The 17,285-nt window shown below is 37.9% G+C and overlaps 1 long non-coding RNA gene across 1 annotated transcript in view; it reads right to left on the reverse strand.

Annotated features, from left to right (window-relative positions):
* LOC141417201 (uncharacterized) overlaps positions 1-14,736 on the reverse strand; it is a 93,442-nt gene extending 78,706 nt beyond the window's left edge. The window contains exons 1-2 of the long non-coding RNA XR_012441789.1: positions 14,483-14,736; positions 12,692-12,769 (exon numbers count right to left, since the gene is read on the reverse strand). This is a non-coding gene — a long non-coding RNA (uncharacterized lncRNA). The remainder of the gene's footprint in view (positions 1-12,691; positions 12,770-14,482) is intronic.
* Positions 14,737-17,285: the final 2,549 nt, after the last annotated feature.

Here is a 17,285-nt window from a genome sequence, read left to right on the forward strand (position 1 = left end):
GGCACATGGGAGATCAAAAGACAAAAGATTCTTAAGACAAAACTTGCCAACAAAGTCATCTGTGTCATTAAGAACAAATTGGAATACAGTACAGTGATAACTGCCAAGAATATGGGTTCTAGAGGTAAGATCTAAGACTTGGGACTGAACTCCTTAGTTAAGGAATATTAAACAAGATATCTGGCCTTTCTGAGCCTATCAAGTAGAGTTAGCTATGAAAATAAAGTGAGACCATGCAAATAAAGTACCTAGCATAGTACCTGATATATAAAACATGTTAGCTATTACTTTATCAATTTTGTCATCATTATTTAAAGTTTTGCATGATAAAATTCCCAGATTAACAGTCAAAAGGAGTTATAGGATAGACTTTGATCCCATGTTTTTTGGAGCTTACTCATGGCATATCAAGGCTTCTTTGGAAAAAATGTTCTTTACCTTAGATCTTTGTCCATAAAGTCCAAGAACCAGAGTAAGAAACACCAGTTAGAAATTGTTGAGAAATTGGTTTTGGCTTGTGTTACAGATAGGACTATGAGACAGGTTGCCTCTGGAGGCAATTAACTATTTATCACAGTTGATGTTCAGGTAAAAGTTGAATGAACACCTGTTGGGAGTAGTGTGAAATGATCCAGGTATCATTTCCAGGGATTAAAGCAGAAGATCTTTGAGGACTTGACTAACCTAGGATTCAATGCTATCATTATCTCTCTCTCTTTTTCTCTCTCTCTCTTCTTAGCACTTCCTTACAGAAAAATAATTTGATAACATTGAAAATTATCCCAAAACAGCCACTTCAGCTTTGTGAAGCACTTCATTTTCAAAGCAAAGATCTCCAAACTGTTATATTCAGTTAGTAGAAAAGAATTCCTAATAAACATGTTACTAACACCTACAAAACTTGTACTTGAGAAGTCAAAGAAAATTCTACTTGATACATTCTTATTTTAAAAAAGGTGCTGAATTACTTAGCTATGTGCACCTTGAATTAAGATCAGGAACAAAATGTATCCAAAAATAACAGCCTTCTGGTTTTCAAATATGTCTTTTATCTTCAGGAAGAATAGAATCTCTTATTCTAGTCAAAAAGCATTTGTTAGATACTATGGTTTAGGAAATAGTTTGCCTGTTCTTTGTCCTGGATTCCTGACAGAGAGATTCTAAATTCCTTGGGATTTCTTGAGTGATAAGCACACCTTTGTTAATAAGGTGGGCCCTCCAATAGCTTCAGGATGGGGGCTGGTCACTGGAAAGACCAACCAGCTGAATAAAGGATTGGGAATTTAGGCCAGACCAACATTTAGGGAGAGAAAGGAGGTTGGAGATTGGATTCAATCACATGATCAATGATTTAGTCAAGCATGTCTATATAATAAAAACTCCAATTAAAAACTCTGGATATCAAAGCTCAGAGCAGTTTCTTAGTTTTCCAACACATCAATGTGCCAGGAAAGTGACATGCCTCTCTCCATGAGAAGAGGGCATGGAAGTGCTGCATTCAGGGCCCTCTATGACCTCACTCTATGTACATCCTTTATAATAAAATCTTAACAAACACAATGCTTTTCTGAGTTCTGTGACTCACTGTTGTTAATTACCAAGCCTGAAAGGGCCATAGGAACTCTCAAATTTATACCCAATTTGTCAGAAGTACAGCCTGAGGACCCCTGAATTGCAGTCTTGTGGAGACTAAGCCCTTGAACTGTGGATTCTAATGCCAATTCCAGGTGGTTAATGTCAGAATAGTATCTAGTACACCCACTTGATGCCATAAAATAAGGTTATCTCACTTGTTAGACTAAGAAAGTTTGGGCCCAAGACCAAACATACCTTTTGGAAGGTGGTAGGAGGGATCCAGTGGGAAGAAACTGGGTCACTGGAGGATTGTGGGGAACATGTAGGTTCTTGAGAGGGTGCTGCACAGGTAAGAGAACACAGGCAGCAAGAGTAAGGTGTGGTCTGAAAATTCAGGAAGGAGTAGGAATATGGGCTCAAAGGAATGCTTTTTATTCACTTATAAATGTATAATATAGTCATTGTCACTTTCTTTTTACAGATGAGAAAAATGAGACCTAAAGAGGCTGAGTAATAGCACAAAGTTCGTAAGGGTCAGAGGGAGGACTCAACCCACATGCATTTGATTTTAACCCTCGCCCTGTGCAACATCCCACTCTGCCCTTTCCAATAAGAATGAATAGAAACATCTCAGCCCCATCATCTGTGATGGGAAGTCTCTGAGCCTGAGACTTGGCCACTCAGCCATGACTGGGGAACAGGCCTTTAGTGGGAAGAGAAGGGAGGCCTGCAGAGAGTACTTTGGAGAAACTGAAATGTGGCAAGGTTTTAATGACACATGAAATTCTCCCTGGAATTCAGGGAGAGACTGAATTCTAGAACTGAAACAGAAAAGAGAGTTAAACCAGCAGCTTCTCAGTAACCTTGGTGATGGGCAACCTGGATTCCTCCTGTCAGAGTCAGAGTTAAGCCTCAGCTATGGGTCTGGAATTCTTTTGAGCTGGGAATTGGCAAGAAAATGATGATTTTTCTCTAAAAAGAGGAGATAACGCCAAAATCAGCAAACAGTACATGCTTGCATTGTGATGAAGCCTAAGTCTATCTTGACTTACAGGGAATCTCTTTTTAAAACCAAGGGTAGGTCCTCTACAAAAAATGGTGCCAGTGTTTACTGGTGTGTCATCCCAGGACAAGTGGAAAGTATATTCATTTAAGGAAGAGAAGGAAAATGAAATGAGCTGGTTTCTCCCTTCAGGAAGGATCCAAGGCAGATGTAGGCCAGTTTTTTTTTTTAATTCAAACAAAAAGAAAAATGTACTGTTGTTAAGATAGGAAGAATTACTTGACCATCAAGGAGACAAAGAGGAATAGAAACCATTGGAAGCTGTAAGGAGACAACAGATGGGTCCTCCTTTCCATAGTTTTTAACCTTGGTTTTATCAAGTTCTAACATTACTTCATCCGGTGTCACAATAGCTCTATCATTTCAAAGAACCATAAAATGACTTTTATTTATCTGAATTTAAATTAAAGGTAAATCACCTCTATCATTTTTGATAATGATGTATGTATCCTTGGATTTTCATAAAATTTGAATGTAGACATTTATGTTATTACAGGCAAGTAATAAAACAACTGATTTGTTGGATTTCTTTCAGTTCTGTGACTCTTAAATTTAAATTTTTTTAACTGTTTCAGGTTTGTTTTTTGTTTTTGTTTTTAGTCTAGGGGTTTGAACTTGGGGCTTCACGCTTGCTAGGCTGGTGCTTGTACCACATGAGCCATGCCTCAGCCCTTAACTTTTTTTTCTGGCACTCATCACATATTTAAGAAAGGGTACTATTAGATTATCTAATTCTTGTCAGTTTTAGTAAGCTGTACTAAAGTAGCCAAATTTGTCTATTTTACCTATTAACTTTCTGTTTCCATAAAATTCAAAGTAGTACCTTCTACTTTCACACCCGTTCAACACCTGTTTTTTGTGTTTTATGTTATTTTGGAGTTTTTTTGTGGGGGTATTTTCTCCTTTTTTTCTTGTTCAGCTTCAACAGAGATATCAAATGTAATATTATTGACCTTTTTAATAATTTAATATTACTGCATTCTTTTTATATTTTAAATTTATTTCCATTTCTACTTTGAGTTCAACTTGATACTCTTGTTCCAACTTTTTTTTTTTAGTGAGCCAGAGATTGAACTCAAAGTCTTGCACTTCCTAGGCAGGTACTCTACCACTTGAGCCACTTCACCAGACCCCAACTTCTTCTTCTTTTTTTTTTTTTTTTACAGTACTGAGGTTTGAACTCAGGCCTCACTTTTGCTAGACAGGGAGCCACTGGGCCAGCTGCCCCCAACAAGAATTCTTGAAATGGATTCTTAGCTCATTAATACCAGTCTTTCTTCTTCCTTTTTTTTTTTTTTGGCAGAACTCAGGGCCTTGCTCTTGCTAGACAGATGCTTTACCACTGTAGTCAGGCCACCAGCCTTCTTTCTTTTTCATATGCATTTGAAATGATCATTTTTCCTCTAGGCACAGCTTTAGCTACAGTACACAAGCAAGCTTTAGGTGCAGAATTTTAATTTTCAGTCAGCTCAAAACATTTGTAATTTCAATTGAGACATCACCCATGGCCAATATTATCATGGGTAACATAGTACTATACTTCTTACTTTGTAGATAGACAGTGTTGTATTTTTTATAATTTATTTGCAGGTTAAGTACCTTGAAACTGAGAACATACTCTGAATTATTTCATCCTTTCAAATTTATTGAGATTTGTTGTAAAGCCCATTAATGCAAGTGAATTATTAAAAATAGTGAATTGTTGCAAATGATTCATGCTTACTTGAAAAGAATAAATATTCTGAAGCTATTGAGTATGTATTTTGATCTTCATAAAACAAGGTTATTAAAACACTTTTATTCTTATTGATATTTTTGCCTACCTTTTCAAGCAGTCACAAAAGGAAAGATTTTTTAAATTCCCATTATAATTACAGAATTTATTTCTTATTGTAGCTGTATTATTTTTGTATTACACACTTTGAAGCTACATTCTTAGGTTCATACAAATTTGAGACTGTGTCTCTTTCTGGTGATATAAAAGTAACATTGTGAGGTTTATCTCTAATGTTTTTACTATGTCTTATTGTATAGGTTTCTAGTGGCTGTTCTGGGGATTGCAGTAAACATATAGTCTATCCTCATTATTCATGGATTTTTGTATTTGTGGAATCACCTACTCACTAAGGCTCATTTTTAACCATGAAATCAACACTATCTCTCTTTTTGTGGTTATCTTCAGGCCCACACAGACTGGTGGGAAGCTTTGTTCATATACGTAGCTAGGATCAGCAGGGGATGTTCTGCTTTCTTACATCAGCTTTCACAATACAACAAGTATACTTTGCATGGGCTATTTAGTAGCACATTGGGTTTTTTTTTTTTAACAGTTCTGTGCTTTTTTCTTTTTTTTATAAACTCCATGTTTAAAATCCCCCTCAAATATAATCCTCAAGGGCTATCAGCATCCTTAAGCACACACACACAAAAGGCTCTGATGTGCCTTACAGGGCAAACATGTGCAGTAGATAAGCTTCTTTTAGGAACAATTTAAAATACTCTGAGCTATTAATTCAGTGCCAGTGAAGTCAGCACCATATATTAAATAAGATGTCTTTAAGCAGAAATCCACAGAAAATAAGATTATGTATTGATCAGTTGATGAAAATGCTATGACCCGAGACTCACAGGATCCTAACCTTGTATTTCTTCTAGGAACAATGGTTCAATATTTGCTAATTCAGTATTTGCAAAGATCTTATAGAACTTAGATACTGTAAAGAATAAGAATTGACTGTAGTTAACTTTTCACTATCTACTTAGAATTACTACTTACCACTTCGTGTGGAATATAGAAACTTTATCACCATATAGGACACTTGACTCTACCCTCTATCTTGTAACTTTTATATGTAATAGTTATCCAAAATTCTGCTAGACAGTGTTACAGTTTTTACTTTCAACAAGCATTAAGTTCTTAGCTTAAAAAACAATCTATTACATTTGCCAGCAGTTTTGTTCAACCTTGATTTTTAAAGTCTCACTCTACTATCATTTCTCTTCCACCTATGAAGCTATTTCCACACATATTTTAGAGCAGGTACACTGATAATTACTTAATTTTCCTTCACCCAAGAATGTCTTTTTTTTTTCATATTTATTCCAGAAAGGTATCTTCATTGGACATAGAATCTTGGGCCTCTGAACTCTTTAAAATTGTTCCATTGCCTTGTGGTCTTCATGGTTTTCAATGAGAAATCTATAGTCATTCAACTTGTTAATTTATATGTCTGTTTTCTCTGAGTCAGTCTTTGGTGTTGTGAAGTGTTTGCATGTGAGTTTCTTTTGAGTTTATTCAGTTGGAGGTTTGCTGGGGCTGATGAATCTGTAAGTTTGTATCTTTTACCAAATTTGGGAAGTTGCTGGCTGTTATTTCTTCTAATATATTTTATGCACATTTTTTTTCTTCAGGAACCCCAATGACATAATTGTTAGATTTCTTTAATATTTCCACATGGGTAATTTTGTTTTCCAATATTTTCCTCCTGTGTTTTTCAAGTTGAGTGTTCTCTAGTTATCTAGCTTTGGGTTCACTGATTCCTGTCATCTCTCTACTGATGCTGAGGATATTGAGTTTATGCTTTACTTCAGTTATTAAACATATAGACACATACATATATATTTCTAAATAGTTATGGGACTTTCAGTTGGTTTCTTTTACTCTTAGTGCTAGGATTTGAACTCAGGGTCTCACACTTGCTAAGCAGACACTCTACCACTTGAGCCACTTCACCAGCCCTTTTTCTCTTGTTTTTAACTGGCACATACTGGTTGCACATACTTATGGAGTAATGTATGATGGCTCAATACATGTATACATTGTGTTAGTGAAAATCAGTTCCACCATTTTGGAAAATGATATGGAGGCTCCTCAAAAAATGTAAAAGTGGAGCTACCATATAATCTAATAATCCCACTACTGGGTTCATATTCAAAGGAAATGAAATCACTATGTCAAAGGGGTATCTGCACTCCCATTTTGGCAGCATTATTCATAACAGCCAAAATATGGAATTAACATTTAGTCTCCATCAATGGGTGAATGGATTTAAAAATGTAATACATATACAAATGGAATGCTATCCAGTCATGAAAAAGAATGAAATCCTGTCATTTGTGCAACAAATGGATGAATCTGGAGATATTGTGTGAAATGAAATAATCCAGGCATAGAAAAATAGGTACTATATGATCTCACTCATATGTGGAATCTAAAGAAGTTGGTTCTTTTTTAAAAAGAACTCTGTTTCTTGCTGAAACTTTCCATTTGTCTCAAGAGCACTCACTCTTACTTCTTGGAGCATGGTTTTAGCAGCAGTTATAAAGAATAATCCCAACCATGGTGTTATCTGGGGAGTGTCATGTGTTGATTATCTTTCCCTTGACTTTTTCATGATTTTGCTGGTATTTTGTATATTAAATAATTCTAGCTTGCATTCTATCCAGAACACTTTGAGTACTATATTAAGATACAGTTAGTTCTGTTTAAGACCTATATAAAGTATTTATTTATTTATGTTTAGGAGGCAATAGACCCAGTTAGGATCAGGCCACAAGTTTTGACCCACCTTCCATAGGCTGTGGTTCCTGTCAGTTCTCTTTCCAAATTCTTTGCAATACTATCCAGGTATATTGTGTGTATTGGCCACCCTGGGCCAGCTGGGGAACTAGGGGGTAGTCTAACCCCCATAGTTCAGTTCTCAAAGTCCTTGGTATGCTGTCTAGAATGACACTCATCTATGCAGCTCAAGGATCAAGCCCAGGAGTTTATCCACATCACTAGATTCCCTTCTCAAACTTGCCCTCTCCACAATCTCTACACTCTCTCCCAGGATCCTATCCTGTCCTCTGGCTAGAAATCTAGGGCTTTGGTCTCCCTAAAGCATTGTGCACTTCTTGGTCTACCAGGGAGGTCTGTGTGGGCTGAGGGCAGAAGAAAACAAGTCAAGGGTCTTCTCACCCTTTAAATAAATGTTGTGGTCAGGAAAAGGAATTGTGTTCCTCAGAATTTTAGGTGACTCCCCAGCCACTGTTGCCACCATTACTATTATAAGATTTCACTTTCAGGACCGGTGAGAGAAAGAAAAAAAATGCAGGAAGTTGTCCTCATTCTCTGTCTGATGTGGACTCCTCTTCCTACTCCACTGACAGAAAGGGAGGGCTTCTCTTGGAGCTCTTTTTGTCCAGTCCAGTCAGCTTTTCCCAGATTCCAGTGCCTTTGAGCTAACACCAGAAAATACAAATGGGGGGACTGGCACTACCTTGTCAGTCATACCTCAAATTCAGAGTTTCTTTCCCAATCTTCCTAATACTACTTATCTTTCAGAGTCCTCAGATAATGCTCCATGTTTTCTACTCAAGGCTTTACTCTATCCAGTGTCATGTGTTTTACAGTGGGAAAACAGAATGGGGTGTACCTATCCATTGAAAGTGTTTTTCTTTTTTCTTTCTATTTTTAAGTCATGCTCTCAGTATGTAACCCAGGCTGGTCTCAAACTCTTGATCCCCCTGCCTCATCCTCCCACATAGTTGGGGTTGTAGACATGTACCACCATACCTGGTTGTATATTTCTAAATTTTATGTAAATAGTATTGGACCATATCATTCACTTAGTGAAATATTTAGTTTTATTTATCATATAGATGTAATATATACATATATACTAATTGCTGTATCTATTTCATATATTCGTCTATAATGAATATTTACTTTGCTTCCTGTGTTTTGCTTGCTACAATATGGTAATAAATTTCCTTGGACTTGTTTCCTTGTGTCTATGTGTGAAAGCTTCTCTAGGACACATTTAGAAGTGTCATTGCTGAGTGAAAAATATATCCTAAGCATTACTAAATTACTTTCTAAAGTAGTTGTGTCAATTAACACCCCTGCTGGAAATGGTTTTTCTCTATTCCTTTCTCATATCTTTGCAAGCAAATAGTGTTATTATATTTTCTGAGTATTTTTCCACTCTGATAGATGTGAAATAGCATCTTATTTTTAAAAATTTTTCACTTCTCTTAAATTAGTTTCTGACTGCATAAGTCCATGCAGATTCTAAAAGTAACATATGCTAATATGGAAATATAGAAAACTAGGGGTCAACAGAAAAGAATGAAGAAAATTGTTTTTAAAATTGAACATACCCGTGAGGTGGAGACCAGGATGATCAGGTTTTAGGTCAGCCTGGGAAAGAAGTTAACCTGACCCCATCTCAACAAACAAGTCAGGAATGATGGTGCATAACTGTGTGATACATTATCCAAAAACTAACTAAGCAGAAAGGGCTCGGAGTGTGGTAGAGTACCTGCCTAGCAAGAGAGAGCCCCTGAGTTCAAACCCCAGGACTGCAAAAAAAAAAAAAATCAATACACCAAAACTAATACTAGCTATTATCCCAGGGAAGAAAGACAGGAAGTTAGGACTGGGCCTTGTGATCAAAGGGGCTTAGCTTTAGTGTAATATTTAAGTTTTTACATATAAAATATATTCCAATTATAATTAAACATTAGCTTTAAAGTAAATTATGATCCTCTTCTTGGTATATTTCTATTTTGTATATTACATGTCTATATGTTCTATGTTATAGCAGGTAGTACACTGCATAATGCAAATTTTTTTTTACTAATTATGACATAAGAATTTTATTATTTACCAAAACAAATAAAAGTTTTGTGAGCATCTTTACTGGTTGCACAAAGTCCCATCTGTACAAAAGGCTATAACATATTAAGCTGCCTTACAGGCACTGATTTAATTTCAGTTTTTCCACCTAAAATGGAAAAGTAACACTTCCTAAACACTGTGGATGGCTGCCTTAGGATGAATTCCCAAAGCAGTAACTAAGGAATTAAAGGCATAGCATTGCCAGGGCTTTCAACAGATTCTGTCTTACTGTTCTTCCCAAAGAGAGAACCTTGCCAGTACTTAGAAATTTTATTTTGCAATCAAGAGTCTATCCAAAAAGAAAAGTCCAGGACCTGATGGATTCTCTGCTGAATTCTATCACACCTTTAAAGAAGAACTGATACCAACCCTCCTTAAACTGTTCCACAAAATAGAAAAGGAAGGAAAACTGCCAAACACATTTTATGAAGCCAGTATTACACTTATCCCAAAACCAGGCAAAGACACCTCCAAAAAGGAGAACTATAGGCCAATCTCCTTAATGAACATTGATGCAAAAATCCTCAACAAAATAATGGCAAACCGAATTCAACAACACATCAAAAAGATTATTCACCACGACCAAGTAGGCTTCATCCCAGGGATGCAGGGGTGGTTCAACATATGAAAATCAATAAATATAATAAACCACATTAACAGAAGCAAAGACAAAAACCACTTGATCATCTCAATAGATGCAGAAAAAGCCTTTGATAAGATCCAACATCATTTCATGATAAAAGTTCTAAGAAAACTAGGAATAGAAGGAAAGTACCTCAACATTATAAAAGCTATATATGACAAACCTACAGCCAGCATTATACTTAACAGAGAAAAACTGAAACCATTCCCTCTAAAATCAGGAACCAGACAAGGATGCCCACTATCTACACTCCTATTCAACATAGTATTGGAATTCCTAGCCAGAGCAATTAAGCAAGAAGAAGGAATAAAAGGAATACAAATAGGTAAAGAAACTGTCAAAATATCCCTATTTGCAGACGACATGATCCTATACCTTAAAGACCCAAAAAACTCTACTCAGAAGCTTCTAGACATCATCAATAGCTATAGCAAGGTAGCAGGATATAAAATCAACATAGAAAAATCATTAGCATTTCTATGCACTAACAATGAGCAAACTGAAAAAGGATGTATGAAAACAATTCCATTTACAATAGCCTCAAAAAAAATCAAATACCTAAGTGTAAACCTAACAAAAGATGTGAAAGACCTCTACAAGGAAAACTATACACTCCTGAAGAAAGAGATTGAGGAAGACTATAAAAAGTGGCGAGATCTCCCATGCTCATGGATTGGTAGAATCAACACTGTAAAAATGTCGATACTCCCAAAAGTAATCTACATGTTTAATGCAATTCCCATCAATGACATTCATTAAAGAGATTGAAAAATCTACCATTAAATTTATATGGAAACAGAAGAGGCCACGAATAGTCAAGGCAATACTCAGTCAAAAGAACAATGCAGGAGGTATCACAATACCTGACTTCAAACTATATTACAAAGCAATAACGATAAAAACAGCATGGTACTAGCACAAAAACAGACATGAAGACCAGTGGAACAGAATGGAGGACCCAGATATGAAGCCACACAACTATAACCAACTTATCTTTGACAAAGGAGCTAAAAATATACGATGGAGAAATAGCAGCCTCTTCCACAAAAACTGCTGGGAAAACTGGTTAGCAGTCTGCAAAAAACTGAAACTAGATCCATGTATATCACCCTATACCAAGATTAACTCAAAATGGATCAAGGATCTTAATATCAGACCACAAACTCTTAAGTTGATACAGGAAAGAGTAGGAAATACTCTGGAGTTAGTAGGTATAGGTAAGAACTTTCTCAACAGAAGTCCAGCAGCACAGCAACTAAGAGATAGCATAGATAAATGGGACCTCATAAAGCTAAAAAGCTTCTGTTCATCAAAAGAAATGGTCTCTAAACTGAAGAGAACACCCATTGAGTGGGAGAAAATATTTGCCAACTATACATCAGACAAGGGACTGATAACCAGAATATATAGGGAACTTAAAAAACTAAATTCTCCCAAAACTAATGAACCAATAAAGAAATGGGCACGTGAACTAAACAGAACTTTCTCAAAAGAAGAAATTCAAATGGCCAGAAAACACATGAAAAAATGCTCACCATCTCTAGCAATAAAGGAAATGCAAATTAAAACCCCGCTAAGATTTCACCTCACCCCTGTTAGAATAGCCATCATCAGCAACACCAACAACAACAGGTGTTGGCGAGGATGCGGGGAAAAAGGAACCCTCTTACACTGTTGGTGGGAATGTAAACTAGTACAACCACTCTGGAAAAAAATTTGGAGGCTACTTAAAATGCTGGACATCAATCTACCATTTGATCCAGCAATACCACTCTTGGGGATATACCCAAAAGACTGTTACTCCAGAGGCACCTGCACATCCATGTTTATTGCGGCACTATTCACAATAGGCAAGTTATGGAAACAGCCAAGATGCCCCACTACTGATGAATGGATCAAGAAAATGTGGTATCTATACACAATGGAATTTTTTGCAGCCATGAAGAAGAACGAAATGTTATCATTCGCTGGTAAATGGATGGAATTGGAGAACATCATTCTGAGTGAGGTTAGCCTGGCTCAAAAGACCAAAAATCGTATGTTCTCCCTCAGATGCGGACATTAGATCAAGGGCAAACACAACAAGGGGATTGGACTTTGAGCACATGATAAAAGTGAGAGCACACAAGGGAGGGGTGAGGATAGGTAAGACACCTAAAAAATTAGCTAGCATTTGTTGCCCTTAACGCAGAGAAACTAAAGCAGATACCTTAAAAGCAACTGAGGCCAATAGGAAAAGGGGACCAGGAACTAGAGAAAAGGTTAGATCAAAAAGAATTAACCTAGAAGGTAACACCCACACACAGGAAATCAATGTGAGTCAACTCCCTGTATAGCTATCCTTATCTCAACCAGCAAAAACCCTTGTTCCTTCCTTTTATTGCTTATACTCTCTCTAGAACAAAATTAGAAATAAGGGCAAAATAGTTTCTGCTGGGTATTGAGGGGGTGGGGGGCAGAGGGAGGGAGCAGAGTGGGTGGTAAGGGAGGGGGTGGGGGCAGGGGGGAGAAATGACCCAAGCCTTGTATGCACATATGAATAATAAAAGAAAAAAAAAAGAAATTTTATTTTGGAGCAATTGTTAATTTCTATTTCACTTTTCTTAGAGTAGAATCCCATTAAAAGTCCTTTAATTTGTGTCCTTTAACTTGTGATTAACTAACTGTAACATAAACTATAGTAAACATTTAATAACTTAAATGTCAGGCCCTGAATTAAGCCCTTTGCATTTATAACCTTACTTACCCGACACGATCCTCCTGTGAGGCAGTTACTGTCATCATACCCATTTGTAGATAAGACTATTGCACACAATCTGGCATTCTATGAGATAAGATGAAAAAAAATCATCATCTGATCAGTGATCTTTGAGTGCTAACTATGCTTCCCATAGAGGCTGAAAGAAAGTCCAAATAATCACTGTGCTAAAATTTCAGTTGCCTTGTCTTAGCTGGGCTGGTGTCCATTTCCATGGAAACAGAAGTTTCAGCAGCCACAAAGAGAGAATTAGCTTTGGCTTGCTGTCTGAAAGCAGGAGTGTTGCTTCCTGAATTGCACCTGCCCAGCCCGGGGCAGAAAGCACAAAGCTGGAGTTTGCAGATTATTGACTTTGCAAAGTAAACAGAGCAGTTTTGCCAGATTTGACACCCTACTTCCTGGCTCAGCCTCACCAGTCAGTTTAAATGATTCAGGCAAAATTAGATTGTTTTTTAACCCAAAGTTTGCAAAACTACTATCTGTTGTCTCCAACATTTAAAAATAATTATTAAATATTCTAGTTCATTCATATAGAAAAAGTTTACTTTCATCAACAAGTAATTACTGTTATTGAGTAATTACTGCTATTGGCCCTGTGCAAAGCATGGAGGGTAAGGATTTGATAATTGTGGTCTCACTCCTTTCTTACATATTATACAGAAATTAACACAAAAAACTTCACATACAAATATTTTAATGTTTTACTGGAAATTTTGAAACATATAATAAACTAGATAGACTAAAGTAGAGTCAAAGTTTTGTCCCATGGGCCAAATGTGGCCTGCCACCTGTTTTTGCAAGCACAGCTTTCATGGAGCACAGCCACGTTTTTTTCATTTGCATGTATTCTATGGCTATTTTCATGCTTCCATGGCAGTTGAATAGTTGTGACAGAGATCATGTGTCCTGCCAAGCTATTTCCTATCTGGCTCTTTAAAAAACAGCATACTGATCTGATCTAATGAACATCTATATGCCTGTCTCCACCTCAGCTATTGTCAACAAGAGAGGCATACACTTAACAGGTGAGCTTTATGATTTTAAGTGCCCTTTATAAGTCACTCGATTACTTATCCCCCATAAATATTTATAGTTAAAAAGTGTTGTAACTATATGTGATAAATAAGTCAAGAAAAAGTTTAGAAAAAAACACAGGATTGCTGCCATTTCTTCCTTCCTCTTGAGGCTTAGGTCACTATGGACTTGATACTAAGGAAAAAGAGGGGGAACAGATGCCAGGGTGAGAAAATAAACAAGATGCTTCAGAAAGGACTGTGGTGGCTTAGAAGTGAAGGAACAGCTGAGACACAACAAGGGAACCAAAATCCTCTCTCTGTCCACTTAGCCCCAGGGTCTGCCCAGCACAAACCACACAGTGACTTCAAGATTTTCTTACATCAGAACTTAGTGTGGGCACAGTGATGCTGTGAGTGGGGAAGAGAATGCAGAGGTGAGGGCACCATTGGCAGCCAGCGTACTGTGCAGTGCTAAGCAACTCACTCTCCAATCTTGGGCAAAGAGTCCACAGTGACTCAGCTTATGCAGAAACAAAGGGACATCAACACTGTCTTATCTAGCTTGCAGAATTCTAAAGATCAAATGGAGAAATGTGCATACATGTGTTTTCCAAGCATCCTGCAGTTCATCTATGTGATGAGAATGAACATCACTTAGTGATGTCACACAAATGACATGCAAGAATTTGGAGTGAAACGACAACACCAACACCAAGACAAAAGCAGGAACTTCTTCCCCACCCCCCCTTATTCTCTAACTTACTTTAGTTGCCTTCAGATTCATCCATGTATTTCCTCCTCAGAATTTGCCTTTGAGGTAGGTTGGTAATTTGTCTAAATCCACATTTTATAGACAAGAAATCTGAGGGTCTGAGCAGTAAACACCATTTCTCAAGGCGACACACAGACGTGACGATGCTCAGAGCCAGGTAGTAGATCTGACCAACGAGGCTTAGATTTCAAATTCCAGCATATGCCATCTCTTTCTCATTGAGCAAATTGCTTAGCTCCCCTCCCCCTCTTTCTTCCCACATAAAATGTGGATAATACTTAACAGGTACTAACAAATATTTTTCATGATGTGTATCGTAGGGAAGAAAAAGCTTAAAATGGTTTTGCTTATTTGTTTTGGGCTTTTGTAGGTGGGGGAAATGGGAGGAAGATGAAAGCAGAATCCTGTCCTAGCTGGGTGAGGATTAAACTTAGACGATCCCTCTGAATGGCAGAAAAGAACCAATGACACCATCTGATAGAAAGCAGAGCCTCTGCTGGCTCTGAGTTCAGGCACATTTTTTAAAACAGCAGCCCCAAGGGATAAAACTGCTTAACTTGAGTTTTTAGCTTTGACCTTCAGAAATTTAATCTCCACCAAAAGTTGGAGGGAGATGATTTTTGGGTTTGGTGAATAAAGTTACATCTCCATCCAAAAGTTACCGAGGCACCAGGCAGTTAAGGATACATCTATACTCTCAGCTGCTGCCAATCTTACCTCCAGCTGCTGTGCCCTCCTATGGGAAGCAGAGATTCCTCAGGTCCTATCGTGAAGACACTCAATGCAAGCCATGGCACAAACTAGCAGGGCCACAGGCTGGCCAATAAACAACTAAGCACACAAACATCAAAATCTTCCCTGTACCCTCTGCGAGTCATGCCTCTGCATTCTGTGCTATGCTGAGGTTTTCTCTCTTCAGCCTATTATCATAGCATTCATCTGTCCTGTCAACACATCATAAATTGCTTATAATGCATTACTCCCAAACAGCACTGGAGTAATGAGAATAAATAGATCCTGATAGACATATTGCTACCCACTGAGATTGAACCATTAACTAGCTCATGAATATTTAGAAGGTGTTGACTTGCCTCTCACCCCATAAGGCATCTGAGAAATTTTGCCATAAACACTCACAAATGGGGGTCTGATGTTTGAGGAACCATGGAGAAGCGATGAACACAAAGAGTTGGGAGTGGGGCACGCTCGAAGCTGTCACTAGCTGGTGTGATTGATTGTGAGTTTTGTAGCAAGACCCTTAAACTCTCTGAGCTTTAATTTGCCTATCTCAAAAGTATCTCAAAGCTCTCTCTTAGGTTTGAAATTCTGATTCTGAAAGAAGTAGAGACCTCCAGTTCCATACTTCAGTCTTCTCCACCTCACCTGCCTGGGTCTCTGGCCTCTTGGTCCAGCATTAGCATGCACTGTGATTCAGCTTGAATCGAGCTCAGGCTCGCATGGATACAACCTAACAGAACTTTGCCTCAGGCCCATATCACCCACCTCAGTCTCTTGTCCTTGGATGTCCCCATTTGACCCCAAGGCATGGACCCTATGCTACACAATCTGAAATTCAAGGGCATTCACCCTCTGTAAGTCAAACATTTGGCGGCTGGGAGATGGGATCTGGCAGAAACTCTTTTCCCTTACTCAATGAGAGGACTATCCTTTTTATTTAACCTTGTAGATGGTCCCATAAGTGAGCAATGGGTTACACTTACAAGTGGTAGACAACTGATCCAGCCTCTCCCTTCTCTGCCTATCCCCCATCCCTAGGATTTTGCTCTTCAATAAAGAGCACATGAGGTTTGCCTGTTCATCAATCAAATTAGGCAATGGGAAATTTACAAATACCCAAAATCCTATACTTGATACATGGTTGTTTTTAAAAAGTAGAGTATCATTGGGCACTTATTTTTGTCTATCTGCTATATAAGGAAAGAAAATAATTCCTTTCAAAAAAGATCTTCGAATGAGGCAAAATAAAGATAAGACATGGGTCCCCAGTGTCACTGAGATATCGATCTATATGGAGGAATAACTGACTTTCTTTTTTCCATGGTTGCCTTGCTTGGTGGGAACAGCAAATTAACAACAATTCAGACTGACACCCCACAGCTTTGACTGTCCTTGCCATCATCATTCACTGCTGCCCGCTCTGGAGTTTTGATACAGGCTTTCTTCTGAAGCTAATTCTGCAGGAAACGTTTATGGTCTCACTAGACAGTAAAGGTCTTAGTCATGAGAAAAGAGAGATTCCAAGAACAGAAAACTGAATTCTAAGGTTCTGTATAAAATCTTCCCTGTCTGTATACTTGGGTTGTTGTCTGGGTCCTGGAGAGACTTTTTGTGTTGGCTGTGACATTTGCATGCTCTGTGACTGTTGTTGTCATCTTCCCAGCATGCCGCCCCCACCCCCACCGTCCTCTAGTTACAGACCTTATTCCCTGCATGGGGTTGACAATTTGACTCAGAATGGGCCATTCTTAATACCTTTCCTGTCCCTCAATACTGCAGTGGGTGGGGAAGGGTCCAGTCTCAGTCTAAGTTACTCACAGACTTTCACTGTTGCCTTTTTTTAACAGAACAAACATGAACGGATCCATTTTCCTTTGATAGAAGCCACAGAGTTGGGACCCCAGTCTATAGTAGTGATAATTACTGCCACATGGAGAAAACATGTCAGTTATACAAGGGATGTAAGTCAAGATACAGAGAAAAACAAAAATAAGAGATAGATAGAGAGATACAGAGTCTTGGAATCATCACATTGCTTGTTCTAGTCTCCAAGCAC

This window comes from Castor canadensis, chromosome 15, assembly GCF_047511655.1.
Source record: "Castor canadensis chromosome 15, mCasCan1.hap1v2, whole genome shotgun sequence".
NCBI classification, from domain to species: domain Eukaryota; kingdom Metazoa; phylum Chordata; class Mammalia; order Rodentia; family Castoridae; genus Castor; species Castor canadensis.